The following is a 20228-nucleotide window of genomic DNA, read 5'->3' as shown; positions in this document are numbered from 1 at the left end:
GATATTAGGGTTGGCATACGTCTGGAATTTTCCAGACATATCCAGAATACTGCAGTTGTAAGCACTGCCTGGGTGGAAATAGTGCAAAAAAACCCCAAAACAAAACAAAACAAAACAACAACAACAACAAAAAGTCTGGGAAAATCTGGACATATGGCAACCCAAGTTGGCAGTGTTGTTTTGGGTGATTTTCCTTTTAAAAATAATAGTATTTGATTTTACAAGTATAAAGCTATAACAGTACCAAATACATATTCATATTTAGAGATTTCTCTGAATCTCCAGACTTCCCACCATCCCCTCCGTGGGTCCTATTGTCAACATTTTCAACTGCATATTATTTCATCGTCCATATTTTATATCTCTCCAGATTGCCCATAGTATTTGTTACATTACAAGTGTTATTAGAATCCTGCTAATGTTTTCATCTGCCTACAGTGGTCTCCTAAATCAATGATAATGCTTTCCCATTCTTTGGCGATTTTCCTTTAAAACAACTCAAAAACAACTACTTCTTTTTTGCTCATCAACTTTGGGCAAAACTAAAAAAAGCACAACAACTTTTCACTGTTTGAAATACAGCAACCCTAATATGATTATTGTGAGTATTACTGCCACCACCTTTTATGAACACAAAAAGAAGAGCTAGGACAAAACATTAAATTTGACTGGGCAGCAAGGCACAAAGCAAGAGCCCCACATTTCAGTGGTAGGCTACTATTTTTGGAAATGGCATTGCTGGTCACAATTTCAATAAGTAAAGGACTACCAAATGACTGACACTTGATGTTTGCTCAGATATCATTAACCATGAGCTAGGCAGTCAGATGCTTCATCCAGCTGCCTTTGTCCAGCAAACATCCTGCACCTAATGATCCAAACTTAATTTTGGAATGCTCGCTCTGAATATAGCTTTCTTTTCCCCAAACCCATTTGTTTTGCTTCATCGAAAGCTCTTAATCATTTTAAAAAACAAAAAAACCCTCTTAAGAACGACAACAGCGATGGGTGTAAATTATACTGCCGAGGGACTGACTTCAGTGGGATGGGATCCACAGCATGTCAAATGCAGTTGGTTGCAGGAAAAATGCAGCCAGCATGTCAAAATGCAGCCTACGATCCCCTAGAAGATTGGAGAAGATGTCTGCAACCAGCTGTTTGCTGTGTGTGCAGCTGCTGATTGTGTGTGCGGGCAATGGTGTGTTCATATTGCCACATCTCATGAACAGTTGCTGTTTGCATTCTGCTTCCTAGTTTTGTTGTGCGAAAGCTTGCGTCTCTGGAAAAAAAAAAAGGAACAAGGATCTCGTGCCCTGACACTTCCTGGTTTTTATCTTTCTAACCTTTGTCATTCGTATCAAGCCTCCTTTGTGGAAACCCCCCCAAAAAAACCCAATACCTCTAGGCGAATTTGTAGCATTGCACCTGCAGCAAGCATGATGCAAGTGTAGGGAGGCAATGATGCAAATTTAACATTTACTTCTTTCTGTCTCTAGTAAGCCTTTGCCCTCCCTCTCAGCTAGAGCACTGTCACCTAATTCCAAATCCAGATGGATGTCTCATTGAAAGACACAGAGAGGTTTCCCCTACTATCAGGAGACCATTCCTTAGGTATTAGCTCCCACTGCCAAAATAGCAAATGATCCTTCAGGACTGTTAACCAGCAATCAGCCTAACCAAGGGATGTTTGGGAAATGTGACAATAGTACTGATGGCTTCTCCCAAAGAATCGTGGGAACTGTAGTTTGTGAAGGATGTTGAGAGTTGCGGCTCTGCGAGGCGAAAACTATGGTTCCTAGGATTCTTTGAGGGAAGTCATGTGCTTTAAGTGTGCATTGAATGCCCTTTAAAGGTGTGGTGTGGATCTGCCCATAGTATACAAAAAGTAGATGCAGCAGGTTCTTCACCATCCCTGTGAAGATTAAGTTCCTTTCGGCTTCATAGTTTGATGGACAGCCACAGTGTGATAGCCTCTTGCATGTTGTATATGTATGTGATATTGGGGGTTTGGCTTTGGGGAGAAGTTGGAGACAACTGCTCTGCACCTCACACACAGAGGGGACACATTAACTCTGGCAAATAGTTTACTTCAAAGAGAGAGAGAAATGATATTGCCACAGGGAGAGAAGGAAATTATCACTTAGCACCTGAGTTTTCAAAGAGGGCTCCTTAGGTAGTGTTTCTGGGATGTTATGGGAAAATTAAATAGTTAGCTTAGCCCACCCGGTGAGCTTGTAGCCAAGGTCCACTGCGGTGCCAGTGGACACTTTGCCAAGGAACCCCTCAAGGCTGGTGCCCTGCATGGATTTCCAGGCATCTAACTTTGTCCTGAGCTAAAAGGGGCATCAATCTGGGCTGTCTTACAACCTCTGTACTCCCCCCTTAGGACACTTGGGCTACAGCAGACTTTCAGGTTCCACAGCTGCCCCAGGCCTGTTCTGTCACCAGTTCTTTATTAAAACCTGCATCCCTTTCATAACCAACTTTTTTGCTCTTATTACTGGATCCGTACGTCAGATCTGTGCCAATGTCGTCTTGGCACACTGCCCCAACCTGTCTAAATCCTCCACTTTTCCCTCCTGACACCAGAGTTCTCTTCCCATAACACTCAAGTGAAGATGGAAAGTCTGTAGAGTGAGGTTGCGGGGCTGTGTTTTGAGTCCCAACCATGGCATGCATGTCCTGCTGATGTGATCCAAACATTTCCCCAGATCTTGGAACCCTGGTATGTGTAATGTGAGTATGCTAAAGCTTCTCCTTTATAATTTCTGCTGATATTAATGGCAGGTCCTTAGCAGGAGCACTGTTCCAGAAATATGGGAATCTAGAAAATGGAAATTGAGTATCTTGGAAAGCCATTGGGTTCTACTTTCCTAATTATCCCATGTTCCTCGCCATTGCATCCTGGATCACAGATTGAGCAAGCAAGAGTTGGTCTAGATGGCTTCTGATGCCCCATCTCTAGAATTTTGTTCTCTTAAGTACAGAACTCCTAGCTCTTGGCAGAGAAAATCAAGGCAGCTGACAGCTACAGGCAAACAGGTGATATAATGTGAGTTTATTCTGTTTGCTCAGAATATCCGCCGTGCCTCAGAAAGGTCAGTCGCTTTGCAGGCAATCTTTGTATCTTCTTCCCGGATGTACCGGTTTGTATTCACAACAAGGAAAGATTTGTAGAGCAAACAGACGAAGACACATCTTTGCTTCAGTTTGAAAGTTCAGGTGTTGCAGTCCTGCTATTTATGGAAGTGTCAATTACAGAAAAGAAAAGAAAGCACCTTTGTTGTTACTTATCTCTGAATTCTTCTCACTCATTCCTTCATGAGTCAAGCCCAAGCCACACCATTGCGTTCTGCCTCACTCTGGTTTGTACCTGTCATTCTGGTCTAGGGAATGAGGGAGAAATTTGAATCAGTTTGCGTTTAGAGGTGAGTTTACCTAATCCACATGTTCCGAAACAATATGTGAACCAAAACTCAGCCATCCCTCAAAGCTTGCACTTCATAGAATTGTAGAGTTGGAAGGGACCATGAGGATCACCTAACAAAGCAGGAATATGCAGCTGTCCTATACAGGGTCAAACCTGCAACCTTGGCATTATCAGCACAATGTTATAACCAACTGAGCTAGCAAGACTTTCTCTGAATTTTGCAATTCATTTCTCCAGCCAAGAAACGCACACAAAAATGCATTTATGGGGGGAAAGTGTGCATATTAGCAAGGATACAGAACTCTTTGTGCTCCATAGGCCATATCCTGATCAGGATTGGCCCCAAGCGCCAAATTCATCAGGTGGGCAAGGTCATTCGCATGTCAATCATGTGACATCATAGAAAGGGAGGCAGCCCTGTTAACCTGTCAAATATCCCTTGCTGGAGCAATGTTAACATGAGAGGGGCGGTGCTTCAGGGAGTGGTTTGCCCAACCCCTCTCTCAAGCACCCCCTCCATCAAAGACCACTCTAGGTTTCACTGAATTGAAATGAGTGTGGCTTAGAGTGCCTTAGGACTGGGAGCAGAACAGGCTGCTGGTCTTCAGGAAAACGTTAACTAGACGGGGAAATCCAAATTACTAAGCCCGCATTAGTGACCTTCCTTCTCCTATGATAAGCAAGAATGCTGCTAGTCTGGATAGGCTATAGTCACGAGTCCTGTTTTAGTCAGAATTCAAGTTCTGATACAGGGACAATGGTTCAGAAACCCAGAGAGTCAGTGTTCCACCAAGAAGGACCAAGAAGCTCCAAGCTGAGCACCTACTGCATATCTGCCTTCTTGCAACTAATCATAATTGAAGTCAGTAGGATCTATTTCTGCTTAAACCTAGGGTTACAGAGCATCTGAACTGACCAGAGAGTGTGTGGGCCTTTTATCCCTGCTGGGAATCCTGTCCATATATCACTCCCATCTCTTTGGCCACCCACAGAAAGACCTGCTCCCTGGAAAAATTCTCCACTGGCCTTGCCCTTGTCCTCTTTCAAGATCTAGGCATGGGTCTGGTCAGCCTTCCCTGCTAGCATTTGTTTATTCATGATATGTAGCAGAAGTCCTTGCACAGCAGCAAACCTGCAAGCTTCCTCTTAAGACCTTTAGCACGCAATGTTGTAGTTGCCACAGGAAATACACTCGACCATTAATGCGCACAGTAGATTATCCTGTTCATTCACAACTTGCTGGTTTACCTAACAATAACCACAAGTGTTCGTATACAGATGGCTTCAAGCGTGCAGTGGTTGGAAAGACTCTCGCATGCATGCTGCATTTCAGTTTTAGTGACGTTTCAGCTCGCAAATTAGCAGAGGTAAACAACTTGTCCCAATCAGAGGATGCTATGCTTAATGCAAAGGAGCACACTTTGTACAAATGAAATGGAAGCGGCCTCTGTTGGTTAACAGTCCACAAGGTACACTTGTTAATGGCAGAAACTAGAGTAGGCTGTACAATTTGGGACCGTAGGAAACTGCCCGGTATAGAGTCAGCCCATTGGTCCATCCAGCTCAATATTGTCTTTGCAGATCGGCAGCAGCTCTCCAGGGTTTCAGGCAGTCCTACTCAGAGATGGTGGGGATTGCACCTTCTGCATTCAAAGCAGATGCTCTACAACTGAGCTATAATCCATCCCCTAATTTCAATAGGCAACCTATAGCATCTCCAGTTTTTCTGATGTCGGGGCATCTCAAGCCTATGTGAAGAAGGAAAATGCTATACTCTCTCTAGCATGAACGATTAAAGTGTTTCTATATATAAGCAATTATTGAGGGCATAAAGTACTAACTTAAGACCCCTGTGAAATAGGATTTCTTGACACTTTGATAGATTTTAACGATTGCAGCCGCCGTCCTAGGTACATTTACTTGGGAATAAGTTTCATTGAATTTACTTTCAAGGAAATAGGGGCTGCCTCTGGAGGCAATCTGGAAACTTCAGCTGGTGCAGAATTCAGCTGGGGCGTAACAGGGGCAGGGGGCAGTCTGCCCCGGGTGTCATCTCTGAGGGGGGTGACAAAATCCCCCCTGGGCAGATCTCTGTGCCACCCCCGGGTGCCGATTGCCCCCAATGGGCACCAGCCACAGGCTCCGTGCTGTAGGGCGGATGAGGGAGGCCCCACGGCACATCCTGTCCCGTCCCTCCCTAAGAGTGCCACACGGTCAATCCTTATGGGCAGCATGCCCCCTATGGGTGGTTCGCCCCACCCCTATGGGCAGTTCACTCCACCCCTGGGCGTGCCAGGTGCCTGAGAGGCTTCCTCCGCAGCTGAATTCAGCAGCCAGGTTGCTCACCAGAGCAAGATGGTTTGAACATTACAACACCAATCCTGGCCTGACTGCAATGGCTGCCAATTACTTTTAGGGCCCAGTTCAAAGTGCTGGTTTGGACCTGTAAAGCCTTAAATGACTCAGGGCCACAATACCTCAAGGACCTCTTCTTCGACCCTGACCCTGCCACCATCATCTGCTCCCATTTCTGGTATAGTCCAACGAGTACCATGTACCAATTCAATTCCACTGTATGTTTAGATTGGCTCTGCGATCCCTTGGGATGCTGACTTAGCCAAAGGGTTGATACTGTTGCTGTTGCTCCCATGGCACCCAAAACTGTTGCCTGCCCATGTGGGTTGACAGAAAGGAGTCTAGAATAGTCCCTTTACAATGCAACTAATAGACTACATGGAAATGGCGGAAATGACTGGCAGAATTCGAGACCAGGGAGAAGAGCTTGTAGAAGAAGATTGGAGGAAATTTAAAACTTATTTACAGAAACATTGTAAAATTTTTGAATGCTGATGACGAAATGAACTGAAGGGGTTCTAGCAACAAGGTAAAATGTAAGATGGGATTGATAATAGATAAGCTAAATTGGACATGAATTTGCTGAACCAATTTTAAAAAAGGGATACAAAAAAGGGAGGCGTGAGGAAGTCAGGAAAATAAGTTAACTAAAGATGAGAAATTAAAAAAGAGGGAGTTTTGTTTTTATGTGTTTCTTCCCCCCCTTTCTTTCCCTTTTGTGTTTAATGTTTGAATTTTTGTATTTTGTGATTTTGTATTTTTCTGTTTTGTATTTTCCCCCTCTGAATTACTTTACTGATAAAACTTAATAAAATATTAATTAAAAAAAATAGAATAGTCCCTTTACTTCACGGAAAAGAGCAACTTGTCAGCATGCTCAGTTCTCACTGGGCTATTTTGAGCTGTCTCACCCCACCCATGCCTTCAAGTTCTTTTTTACTTCTGCAAACCTCAGAGGGTTCATGGACACTGGATGTTCCTTTGTTTTATTTTACAAACCAGACTTTCCTCTTTCTTTTGTGTACAGATACTTCCAGTTTTTGATTTTCTGTTTCAAATTGAGTTATTCACTATTCACTAATTTCTGCAAACATTTCCACTGTGTGTTTCAGATCCCATTATTTTTTATCCCAAACATTGACTTTTATTTGCAGAGCACAAAATAAACAATTAGGGTTAATGTTGTCAATGTTAACCTTTGCTTTAATGCCATGCTTACATGACGGTGCGCTACACTTGCCAAATAGCCCATTAGAAGTCGATGTCAGTGGACTGGGATATTCCATGATAAAAATAACTACCTTTCATAGCAGATGGCGCTAAATTGACTGGGGGAAACCCACAAAACAAATCCATAGCCTGAGCATTTGATTTCTAAATGACGGTCAAAATCAGCAGGGCATGATTCAGCAAAAGGTAATCACTTTAAGCCCATGTGATTTCAGTGCAAAAGTTAAGCATGCAAGTAACTTTTAGCAGCTAAGTTCAATGAAGTTAATAAATAAATGCCTTTTATAGTCTTCAGATACTGTGCTTTACTAGATGGAACAATTCTATGTAGCTTTTTTTGCAATTTTGAGGATGCATTTTAATATCGTATTTTTCTCTTTCAATTTTTTTGTAGTCCGGTTCAAGAACATATGTTATTGGGCAGCCATATAAATATTGTGAAAATAAATAAATAAATAAATAAATAAATAAATAAATAAATAAATAAATAAATAAATGTTGAACTTCCACTGATTTGTAGACATATTTCAAGGGTACAGTTTGTCAGCCATGTTCTTGGGCTGTAGTCTGTCGGTGCTCTTTTTGGTGGAGGGTGCAGAACATTGTTGTACTCCAAATTCCATTAACCAATGGGCAGGAAAGGTTTTCAGCACCCAGAGGGCAACACGGTCCCCATTCCACAGCCTACAGGAAAAGCTGATGATTTATGGCTTATTCAGATACTAGACCACCAAATGTTTGAAACCAAAAGAGGAGCTTATATTTATGGTAACTTCCCCAAAAGTCAATGTCAGGCACTGAAAAGAGAATGAAACAGCAAATTTCAAAGAGTGGCTGAGTGTGGTTATTCAGTTACTCCCAATAATCCTACCCCACCTTGCAACCAAACAGGTCCTTCATCTTAAAGCAGGCATGCCCAAAGTTCATTTCAGGAGTCCAATCTGGCCCGCCGGTCGGTCTAATCCAGCCCCTGTGGCAGTTTATTTCCAGGGGTAAAAGCTCAACAACTTTGGGGTAAAATCATTGAATATATATATATATGGTCGGCCCTCACACATGTTCACTTCTTTGAAAAAAGTTTGGGCACCCCGTCTTAAAGAAAGGGCATCATAATCCTATTCTCTTAAAAAACAAAAGTGACATTATGAGAATAATAGGTTGTAGCTAATGTTAGTCATAGAGTAGATCCATTGGGCAACAAAGTGCTTCCCCTAGCACAAAGCTTTGCATTTGTGCAATGGGGCTGTTCTTCCCTCTCCTTTCCTCACACATCCCTGCAATCTCTCCAAATCTTCCCTCAAAGGCTGGGGAAAACCCCAACACAGTAGAAGGAGAGCATAGCCAATTTTTCTTTCACTAGCAGGAGCACTTCATTGGATACCACCCGATAAAAAGCAATAGGCACAGATTCAGGGGGTCTACTCTGAGTAAAATTTAGTCTGGTAATTATGTATTTTGAACTTTTTTTACCAACCAAGGTCCAGAGTATGGACGCCATATCACAAATTAGAGCCCAGCCCAGTTTGCACTTATTGAACCCATCTTGTCCGGGATTCAACATGTGCCCAAGCTATGACTCAGTTCTTCCTGTGAAATTGTCTGAACTTGGATTAAACCCAGATGTGTTGTGGGTTGCAGCATTCACAAACACAGAGCGATGCACGTTCAACAAAGCAAGTAAACCTGTTTTGACTTCCACCCTTAATTAGGCTCATTTAGCATCTGGAGCAGTGTCTATGTCATTAAATGAATTGGAAGGGATGGGGTGGTTGCTACAGTATAATCCCAGCTCAAGTCACATTTACTATTCCACCATGAGGCTGCCAAATGTGGAGTGAGCAATTCTGTGGTAGCAATGAGTTGCACTGACAGGTGGCTGCAGGGTAAAGTGATGTCACAATCTGTTTGGTGCATACTGAGCAGATCGGCTCAACCCATTTTAACAGCTCATCCATCCATTTATTTTTTAATACCTACAAAATTTCTCTTCTGCATATTTTTAGGTGCACTTATGATTGATAGACACATTTTTGTAAGCAACCTCCACTAATACAATGTATTTTTGTGTGCTATCTTCACTCATACATGAGTATTTCTACACATTTCTTCTTATTTGTGTATTTATGTACATATTATTTGGCAGAACAACTGTGACACAACATTCGGTGAACGATGAATTTTGCAGGACAGCTGAATCTGGGTTCATGCATTGGTTAGAGAACTGTAAATTGGGTAGTTTCTCATTTAAATGTAGTCAGTCTCTCCTCTAGGCTAACATCCCCATAATCCTTCCTCATTGCTGAATGACCTGTAGGGCTCTTTGGCATCAAGAGATTTGTCCCGTGGAAGAACACCCCCCCCCCCAAAGAGAGAGAGATGGAGAAAGAGAGAGAGAGAGAGAGAGAGAGAGAGAGAGAGAGAGAGAGGAGAGGAGAGGAAATCACAGCACAGTAATGGCCTTCAGACACAGAGCATCCTTCTGAATGAAACTTCTACAGTTCCTCAGGGGTAAAGTGTTGGGTACCACATGCTGGCAGGGAGCAGGACAGTGCTTGTGGTGGGAGAGGCCAGAGTCAAAGAATAAAAGTGACTTGAATCAAAGAATTGTAGAGTTGGAAGAGACCCTGAGAATCATCTAGTCCAACTCCCTGCTGTGCCCCTGCAGCTATCCCTTATGGGGAATCAAACCTGCAACCTTGGTATTATCAGCACCACGGTCCAATCAACTGAGCTATCTAGCTGACTTGTACACAGCATGAGAACCACCAATGGGCAAGGCCAATTTGTTCTGTTCTTTTCTGCTCCAGCCTCTTCTCTCCCCCCCCCACCTTCCTCTCTCTCCTTCTTCCTTCCTGATCACTCTTGCTAGAGGTATGAACTTTTTGGTTGCAGAGGGCTTTCCCCTCACTCCTTATCATCCCTTTCAGGCACCTCCCCATGTCCCCCCCTTCCCTCCTGCCTTTACTCCCTTTGGGTTCTCTCACCCATTTGAAATTAGGCCAATGCCCCCTCTGCTACAGCTGTGTCCCTGAAGACCTCCAGCCTAGAAGAAGATTCTCCTTCTTTTATGAAATCAAGCAAGGTTGCCTCCCTGTTGATGAGAAATCCCCAGTAAGAGGCAGCTCAGGAGGCAATGAAATTTCTGTGGAAACATTTGTGGCTCTGGTGATGGTTGTGATGTAAGCTCAAAGGGTGATGTACAATGACTCCTGCAACCTACAGTAACATTAGAGATATCAGACCCTCCTTGCAGACAGACATATTAATGAGGAGGATATATATTTATCCACAAAGACTTGGCTGCAGACAAAAGACCATCAGTGTGCTGCAGAGAATAATTTAATGTTCTACCATCTGCCTGAAAGGTTAGTAATAAACTATAGCAATATGAAATGAAAGCAAACCCTCATTCATAATTGCAATAATAAAAGGTTCTGGTTTCTCTTCAAAAGAAGCTTCATAAATGATTATGCACACATCCACCAGCACCAGAATCTAATTAATAATCAGTTACTTTTAAGAGATTGGGAAATCGAGTTTGTTTGGGGGGTTCCATGCTCCCTGTTTGACAGATAATGCAATAAAAAGGCATAAAGGCATAAAGGCACAATGTCAGGTAGTGTTTTTTTTCTCTCTCTCTAAATATATTTTTTTGTGTTTTGCTATCTCAGCACAATTTCAAGCACAGGAAATTGGAAGATAGAGCAAAATTGGTTTCCCAAACACCGCCGAAGATGGGATCATTTAATTAAACTGTAACAGAGCACTGCTTCACGGGGCAGGAAGGTTTGCTTTACCATTATTTTTATTGTTATCCTAAATGCTAAAACGTTTCGGGTTATTTGGAATGAAGATAATTTAATCCACGTTCGAATCTTCTGAGCTCTGCAAGTGTACTGGGCTGCCCTGTCTGTCACAGGCAATGAAGCTTCCATTTTGACATCCTCTAAAAGCTTCCCAATCTTGTTCAAATTTTCCCTTAAAATTAAATTTCATCCTCCTGCTTCAGTCTAAAAGGCTTTGTAAAAAACACCGTGGTAGTAAGTTCCAGGCCAGGCTTTTAGAATATTACATTTATAGTCCACCTTTTCTCCAGAGTAGAAATCAAAGAGCTGTAGGTGGGATTCCCAATTGGTCTTTGGTCTGAAAACTAACCAGATCCAGACCTAGTTCACTTCAGTTCAGCAAAGTTGCCATGCCTTGTGACTTTGGGATATTCTTTAACAAGATCAGCTTCTTTGCAAGGAGAATGCATCATGGGTGTTTAAATGGGCTTGCCATGCTAAATATCAACACCGTGTGAAAGGTAGATTTTTTCTCAATACTTAGGACATTTGTACATAATAAAAGCCGGAGAAGCATTTGTTAAGTATTAAAAATCATATTATGTCTTGGTGCCTTATTTTATTTTAGTGCCATCATTCTTTATATTGATGAAGGCTTGGGTCCTCAAAAGTGGCTTAGATCTCTCCAGACCTTGGGGGAAGGGGTGGGGTGAGACTGAGAGGATATATGATTTAGATCTTCCAGTATCTAAAGGGCTGTCACATGGAAGATGGAGCAAGCTTACTTTCTCCTGTTCCAGAGGCTAGGACCTGAACCAATGGTTTCAAGTTACAAGAAAGGAGATTCCAACTAAACTTCAGGAAGAACTATCTAGCAGTATGAGCTGTTGGACAGTGGAAAGGACTCCCTTGGGGGATTGTGGACTCTCATGGGAGGTTTGTAAGCAGAGATTGGATGGTCATCTGTCATGGATGCTTCAGCTGAGATTCCTGAGAGCCAGTGTGGTGTAGTGGTTAAGAGCGATGGACTCGTACTCTGGTGAACTGGGTTCGATTCCCTGCTCCTCCACATGCAGCTGCTGGGTGACCTTGGGCCAGTCACGCTTCTTTGAAGTCTCTCAGCCCCACTCACCTCACAGAGTGTTTGTTGTGGGGGAGGAAGGGAAAGGAGAATGTTAGCCGCTTTGAGACTCCTTAAAGGGAGTGAAAGGCGGGATATCAAATCCAAACTACTACTACTACTACTACTACTACTACTACTACTACTACTACTACTCTTCTTCTTCTTCTTCTTCTTCTTCTTCTTCTTCTTCTTCTTCTTCCTGCATTACTAGGCGTTGGACTAGATGACTGTTGGAATCCCTTCAAACTCTACCATTCTATGATTTTATGATTATTTGGTTCTGCCGATGAATACTGCTCACTGTGTAGAGACCCAAAGGGGATGTATGTGTCATAGTAGCACCTCAGTTTTTGAATCCCTGCCCCCCATGATGCATGAATGGCTCCAACATACATAGGTTTTCACCATTTAGAGCAGGGCAGTGGCAAGGTTGGGGCTGTGCTGGTGCAACAGTGGAGAAAATATGGCTCTGTATATCCCTGGCCTGCCCTGCCCAACCCATCCCCATTCATCCCCATCCTAGTAACCTTCAGCAATCCCATTGTTGGAATGGTAGGCCTGTCACATGACATGGGTCACCACTAAACAACTTGGAAACAGTGGCGGAGCAAGCCAATCAGGCGCCTGGGGCAGCACACATGCCCTGCACTCAGGGGTGGGGCCAGCCAGGGCAGGACGCTCTGCGGGGCCTCAGAGGAGTCTACCTGCCTTCTTCCACTCAGCCACCCTATAGCTGGGGGGGGGGGAGGCAGTGGGAAGACAGTTTGGGGCAGTGCAGAGCCTGTGGGCACCCAAGCCCATGTGTCACCATCAGGAAAGACGCGTGGCTCTGGTGTGCTGTAGGCCCCGCGGTGAGTGCCACCTGGCATTTTGTCACCCCTCCTCAGTGGTGACACCTGGGGCGACCCACCCCCACCACGCCCCCTTCCTCTGCCCCTGCTTTGAAATGCTCAGCAAGGCATAGTTAATATCTAGCCTGTGAAAAACGTCAACCAGAGGCTTCTGGCAAATCACAAGACATGGAATTTAAAGTTTGGTAAGCTCCCGCTGTTTGTCTCCAGCTACCCCTGGAGTAGTTCTTTGGTGATTCTTTGTCATCTCAATCTTTGTTAAACACCAAAGTGCCACTTTTATGAAAGTATCACTCTCCAAGAATATAGAATTTCCTTTTGGGGGAATATCGCCTTCCCATCCTTTGATGCTTTTGGAGATGCAATGCTGATTTCCTGGAAGAAAGACTCTTTGACAAATTAAAAATACCAAACTCAATTTAAAAAAAAAAGAAAGAAAGAAAGAAAGGAGAAGAAAATAGCAGCCTGCGCTCAATGCTTTTATCCAATGCACACAGCTTAGGCCTCAGACAACAAACAAAGCACAGAGGAGGAAGCTAATGGCCTCTGGCATATACTCACCAGGGAGTAATGAGGAAATTCTTAATACAGAACATGAATCTGTATTTGCATTGCCAACAATTAGGTCATAGAGTCTCAGAGGATTCCAAATAGTAAAGCTGTACAAAATGGCTTTCTTTTCTCTCTGGATGCGTTTCTGATATGTTCATACTCTGTTCCGCGGGAGTCTTGATGGGCTGCAGTTACATCAACCACATGCTATTCAGCTCTGTGAAATTGATCTTCCAGCAATTTCGGGGTCTTCCTAAAAAGCAGGTGTTCTGGTTTTTCCTTTTTGAAATATGGCAACCCTACCTTCAGAAGCCACAACTCCATATACAAGTCCCTCTTGCTTCCCTCTCCTTATGAATTAACACCGCCCCCCCCTCCACATTGTATCAGGGAAGCCTTTTCTGGCTGTTCCAGTCTATAATGCCTGCATATATCTCATGTGTTTTGATTAAACACTGACCACGTGCCAATTGTGCCTTATATCGGCAAGTGTAATCATTCCAAACATCTGGCACATCCAGCTGTGGCGTCATGATCCAAGAGCACATCACTTAATACCTCTAATGTGTTTGTCTACTGTTCCATTGATCAAAGCTTTTCCTGCATGCGATGCAAGGATCTTCTTCTCAGCTTTTGACCCTTGATGTTGTCCTCAACAAACCTGAGATGTTTCGCTGGAAGAGAGGAGCAAACTTGGCTGTCAAACGACTGCTTGGTGAAATGACTCAAAGGAATATATTAGCCTTTCTGGAACACAAGTCCTAGAAACTCTCAAGCCTAAGTACTAATCACTTCCTTGGAAGGAAGTCCATTAGATGTGATGTTGAAATAAAGGTAATCAGGATGAGACGCTGTTACGGTAACTCTAGCCTTTGATGTAATAGCACGATGACCCTGAATGTTTCTTGTGACGATTTCATTTTTGAATCGGATCTGGTGAATTTTAGCAGTGCTATCTCATGTGTGTTTTGCACAAAAATAAGTCCTTTTGTGTCTAATGGGGCTTATTCCCCAGTATGATCAGCACTGGCAGCCAAACACCAGGAAAATAATAATAATAATAATAATAATAATAATAATAATAATAATAATAATAATTTATTATTTATACCCTACAATAGTCTATTAAACATTAAAAGCTTCCCTAAACAGGGCTGCCTTCAGATGTCTTCCAAAAGTCTGGTAGTTGTTTTTCTCTTTGACATCTGGTGGGAGGGTGTTCCACAGGGCGGGTGCCACTACTGAGAAGGCCCTCTGCCTGGTTCCCTGTAACTTGGCTTCTCACAGTGAGGGAACTGCCAGAAGGCCCTCGGCGCTGGACTTCAGTGTCCAGGCAGGATGAAATTACCATCATTGTCACTCCAATCTCTAGAGAGAGAGAGATAATGGAAGCAACTGTGAAATTTCTAGCCTGGTGAGAAGACCCTCTCAGCTTCATTTAAGCCAGGATACTGTGGCCCTCTGGAATGCAGCAAGACAAGGACTTGTAACATGAGTGATGATGATTTTGGATTGTTAATTTTGTTTTTGTTCTCCCTGTGTACAAGGTCTAGATTATTGAAATATTGAATTTATCCTCTGTTTACTTTATTAATTTCAGGGGACCCTGGGCCCCCAACACACACACACACCTCCAAAGTGGTCAAACTATATATTTCTGTTGCTGCTATTCAAAAGTGACTCTGCTGTCCATCCACTGCTATAAAGTAGTCTGCCAACAGGGCAGCAAGTAAGATAACTGGGCTGGGTCAAAGAGAAATCCTGTGCTCTTGTGGCCCCCACTCAGTGTTCAAACTGGTCAACTTCTGGTACCAGGCCTGGCTGAAATGCTGGTTTTAAATTTATTTATATGATTCGGTACAAATGGGCTTTCCCCCACTTTGTGTATTGGGATAATAACTTAATGATGATGATGATTATTATTATTTAATTTTTGTACCGCTTTATATTTTTAACAAAAATCTCAAAGCTCTGTACAGCATATTAAAATCAATCAATCAATCAATCAATAAAACATTAGCCAGGTGATGTTCCTCCGGCCTCATGAGGAGCCTCTTCAGTAGAGCTAGTGAAATATAGTGGTACCTCAGGTTACAGACGCTTCAGGTTACAAACGCTTCAGGTTACACACTCCGCTAACCCAGAAATAGTAAGAACTTTGCTTCAGGATGAGAACAGAAATCGCACGGTGGTGGTGTGGCAGCAGTGGGAGGCCCCATTAGCTAAAGTGGTACCTCAGGTTAAGAACAGTTTCAGGTTAAGGATGGACCTCCGTAACGAATTAAGTTCGTAACCAGAGGTACCACTGTAGAGCAATTGTGGATTGCTTCCGTTTACTGTGGAAATGTGGTATATAAATGAACTAAACAAGAATGTAAGAATCATAACTTGAATCTGCTGGGTCAGGCCAATGGCCTATATAGTCCATCATCCTGATCTCACAGTGGCCAACCAGTACCTGACTGCATGGCCTTTCAGACATTACAATATACGAAGCGGGTAGAGCTGTGGGTTAAACCACAGAGCCTAGGACTTGCCGATCAGAAGGTCGGCGGTTCGAATCCCTGTGACGGGGTGAGCTCCCATTGCTTGGTCCCTGCTCCTGCCCACCTAGCAGTTTGAAAGCATGTCAAAGTGCAAGTAGATAAATAGGTACCACTCCAGGGGGAAGGTAAATGGCGTTTCTGTGTGCTGCTCTGGTTCGCCAGAAGCGGCTTAGTCATGCTGGCCACATGACCTGGAAGCTGTACGCCGGCTCCCTCGGCCAATAAAGTGAGATGACTGCTGCAACCCCAGAGTCAGTCACGACTGGACCTAATGGTCAGGGGTCCCTTTACCTTTACATTACTTGTCTTTGAAGAACCATATTAGGCTGACATGTCCAGCTTGCAGGGAATAGCCTTAGAAGTGCTGAAACAGAGCACCCGTTCACTGAAAGTAGGGTTTTCTTGCCAAGCTCCTCATTTTCTGAAAGGACTTGGCCACTACTAGCTGGAGGTGGGGAGGAGACAGCTTCAAAAGAACCTGCACATTCCTTTCTATGTTTGGGTAACCTAGTTTTGGGAAGAGAAATGTCAAACAAGTCGTTTTAACTTTGATAAGGCCCAGTGGACATAAAAATGTTCCCATGTTTCGAATCACGTAAGTTGGCGTCTTATGTAGGAATATGGAATTAAACTTTATTTGTGCTTGCAAGTGAAGTTCTTCAGCTAGTCAGATCAAGGTCACTCTTTTCAGCGCCAAAGCACACTTGACCCCATAAAGACGAATGACCTTTCCATCAGTGAATTGGGGAAGAACTTGGTGTGACTGTCCACATTCTTAGGGTAGAATTCAGCTTAGCCCTACGTGGGGGTGTGCACGTGGGTAATGAGGTCTGCTGATGCAATGAGATTTTCCACCCTCTCCTCCTGCTATGTGGACTTTGTTTGCCTGCTAAATCTCTTCTTGGAGTTATTCTAACCCTCCAGAGTAGATTTAGAGGGCGTGGGTGGAGGAAAGCCAGGGGAAGTCCCATTGCTCAAGCAGACCTTGTTCTATGCATCTAACAACTTAGTTGAATGCCTCCCTTGGTGATGCAAAAGATGCAGGCTATAGACTTGACTTGGACTGGAACCCCAACTCCACTTTCCTGAACCTCATTGAAATAAATAGGATTTAGTCCTGAGTAGATGTATGTATATATATGTGTGTGTTTGTGTGTGTGGCATTGCTTTACATTTTGCTCTGTATTTATCACATAGCCATTTCCGACCTGGGAGGAGAGGGGGTTGCGGGCAGAAATCCCTCCCACATCCCTCGCGGGGGCTGGCCATTGCCCCCGCGAGACTAGGGAATCCCCGGGCGTGTCGGCGACCTGGCCCACCAATCGGTGGACCGGGGAGGCGGGGCCTAGCCTATTTAAGACTGGGCATGCCCGGGGACCGCCCTCTTTGCCCCTTGCCAGCTGAGCGGTTTTTCCCAACCCACCCACCCATTAGGTTAGGTAGCTTTGACCTTGCTGTGGACTTCGGTTGGTCACCGCAAGGGGCCTGGTAGGAATTTTTCCAAGTTGGCACACTTCGAGCCTTTTGGTTTTTTCGCCTACCTCCTAGCAAACGTCAGAACTTATTCGGTGTTGGCGGTTAGGCATTGGCAGGGGTCTATTGTTATGCAAATGAAGGGGGGAAGGAAACACCATCACCTTCCCCCAAAAGAAAAGGGTAGTCCAGTAGAGGACTCCGGGGGGCATTGCCTTGTCCGAAACCTAGGGAGGTAAGGGCCTCCGGCACGCCCCCGAGCAGTGACACCCGTGGGATCCTAGTTGGCGTACTTCAACAGGACTCCCACGGCTTGTGGACAACCCTTCCCGGTCCCCATGCTGGGTGGTCGATAGGAGCCAATGCCTAAGGCCAATACCTTCCAATTCTGTAATTAACAAAATTGTGGCCTTTTATGCCCATTAACCTTAAATAACGTGTCCAGTGTCTTCATTTCACATGGGGGAGGGGACTTGCCACGCAAGTTTCCATTCTGCTGCAGTTCATCTTCCACCCGAAAGCACATCATTCATTTTACTTCCCACTGTGGTGAAATTTCACAGCTTACGTAGTTTATGTCATCACAGTGGTACCTCAGGTTAAGAACTTAATTCGTTCTGGAGGTCTGTTCTTAACCTGAAACTGTTCTTAACCTGAGGTACCACTTTAGCTAATGGGGCCTCCTGCTGCCACCGCGCGATTTCTGTTCTCATTCTGAAGCAAAGTTCTTAACCCGAGGTACTATTTCTGGGTTAGTGGAGTCTGTAACCTGAAGCATCTGTAACATGAAGCATCTGTAACCTGAGGTACCACTGTAATTACCTAAATTACATAAGTTATGTGGTTATTAAGTTATTCTACCCCATTCATTTCAGTGCAAAGGAAACACAATGCCTTTGGGGAGATGGAGGGACACACACTATTAACTAAGTATTGTTTGTGGACTAAAAGCACACAATTCCTGAGTGCTGCACACACAACTGGATTGAAGCCAATCATATGCGTTGCATTGATTCCCAGTCTGGACATGGGATGAACAAGTGAACACCTGCCATTTCTGCTGTTGTTTCTGTTTTCATTAGAATTTTCCAACTTCCTTACATCTGAGTAGACATGGTCAGCCTTGTGATGTTATACTGCTTTCCCCCGAAATGCTTGCTTTATTCTTATTTCAGGTATCAGAACACAGTCCTGCTATGTGTGATGCAATAGAGCTGCTTAGGCGCTGGGGCGGATTGGTGGTGAGGTCAGGGCTCACACCGCCACTAATGTCGTTTGGTGTTCATTTCTGGTTCTTGGCATTTATTTATTTGATTTGTAGACCGTCCTTCATCTGAAGATCACAGGGCAGTTCGCAACATAAAAACACATGATAAAAAGCACAAAATATGCAATAAAAACAAGAAGAAACGAAACCAATAACCCCATTCCCCCCACCCCCAATCTTCCAATATACCCTGCACAGAATGGGGAAGGATATGGAACAAATTGGTGTGTTTTTTTACAATAGCGTGATGCCAGGAAAAAATAGCACACTGGTAAGCACTTTCAATGGGGAACAACACACCCTCAGGAAATCTTACCATTGCAAGAAATGAATATCTGCATTAGCAAATAAATGCCCTGTATGTGCAATACCAACCAGCATTTGGGCTAAAAAAAAAAATCACCCTAATGATAATCTCTGACATTTCAAGGCGAATCTCTGCACTTGTCCTCTCCAATGAGGTGAACAGGAAAGCCCTGCTTGTTCTGCAGCAGAGAAAAAGAATATGACCAAGTCTTTCAGACAAAGCTGGCGCTAAGTTCAAGAAGACACTTGGCAAAATGCCCACTGATTGGGTCCCAGTGATGAGATTCCTTAGCAGCAGAGGTGGGCAGCCACAGAACGTTGGAATTTTCTTGCACGGCACTGGAGCAATGCTCTGTCAGGAGCATTGTGGGAAATTTAAAATAATGGCTTGCAGACTCAACTAGGAGTAAGTGGGCCAGGCAGGACCCTGAGTGCTGGTGGTTCTGGGTTTCTGGGACCCTTCCACCTGCTAGAGGATGTTCAGAGCTGACCTTCAATCTGCTTCCAGATCCTTCTTATGTGATCACATGGGCTCCCCCAAATAAGCATAGATAACTGGAGTGATTCAGGGCTGCTAAACGGGGTTGTGGTGGTTGGGCAGCAAGGAGAGGAGGGGAGAAGGAAGTGGTGCAGGCAAGATTCTCTGCCTGCATGTCTCCATCTCTCCCACCTCGCCACCAACCTTGTTTCTGTTAGAATTCTGTTAGAATTCCTGCTCCATGACTGCAGTCATGGAATTGTTGTCTTTCACATAACGGTATATGTTTTGACTCCACAGAGTGGGAAGTGACAGAGACAGGATGTTTGTGTTACTAGGTTTATTGTCCTTTGCTCATTCTCTTTGCTGTCTGATGTGTGTGTGAGAGAGGGAGGGAGCCATGTTGCAGTGCTCCGTGTGTGTTTATATGTAAATAAAGTAGATTAGCCAAAATGCTGAGTTGCTGAGGTCTGTTACACAACTGGGCAAACTCTGCAGAACCCTAAGTGTGCCGATGTCTGTTGGCATCAGTCGCTGTGATGTTCGGGCTGAAGAAAGCTTTTGAAGCTCCTGAACAATCGACCAGGAGGGAGAGAACATGCCAGTCGGGCATGTGTCTCTGCCAGGGTCCTACTCAAGTGTAGGCTGAGCCCCACCTCACCTCCAACCATGTTTCACCAGTGTGCTGAAACTTGTCCTCCAATTTCCTGAAAACTTTCTTCCCTGAAAAAGAGGATCCTGTCTTTCTGTCTTATTCACAAGGTGCCTTAGAATGTCTTTAGAATTTTGATAGCTCTGGAGCTCAGAAATGTGTGTCTTTTTGTTTTCGTTT

At 44.0% G+C, this 20228-nt stretch overlaps 1 long non-coding RNA gene across 1 annotated transcript in view; it reads left to right on the top strand.

Annotated features, from left to right (window-relative positions):
- Positions 1-2562: 2562 nt before the first annotated feature.
- LOC309514283 overlaps positions 2563-20228 on the top strand; it is a 37861-nt gene continuing 20195 nt past the window's right edge. The window contains exon 1 of the long non-coding RNA XR_014211879.1: positions 2563-2736. This is a non-coding gene — a long non-coding RNA (uncharacterized lncRNA). The remainder of the gene's footprint in view (positions 2737-20228) is intronic.

This window comes from Podarcis vaucheri (genome assembly GCF_965113315.1).
Source record: "Podarcis vaucheri genome assembly, chromosome: 11".
NCBI lineage: Eukaryota > Metazoa > Chordata > Lepidosauria > Squamata > Lacertidae > Podarcis > Podarcis vaucheri.
This window is presented reverse-complemented; position numbering and strand designations above follow the sequence as displayed.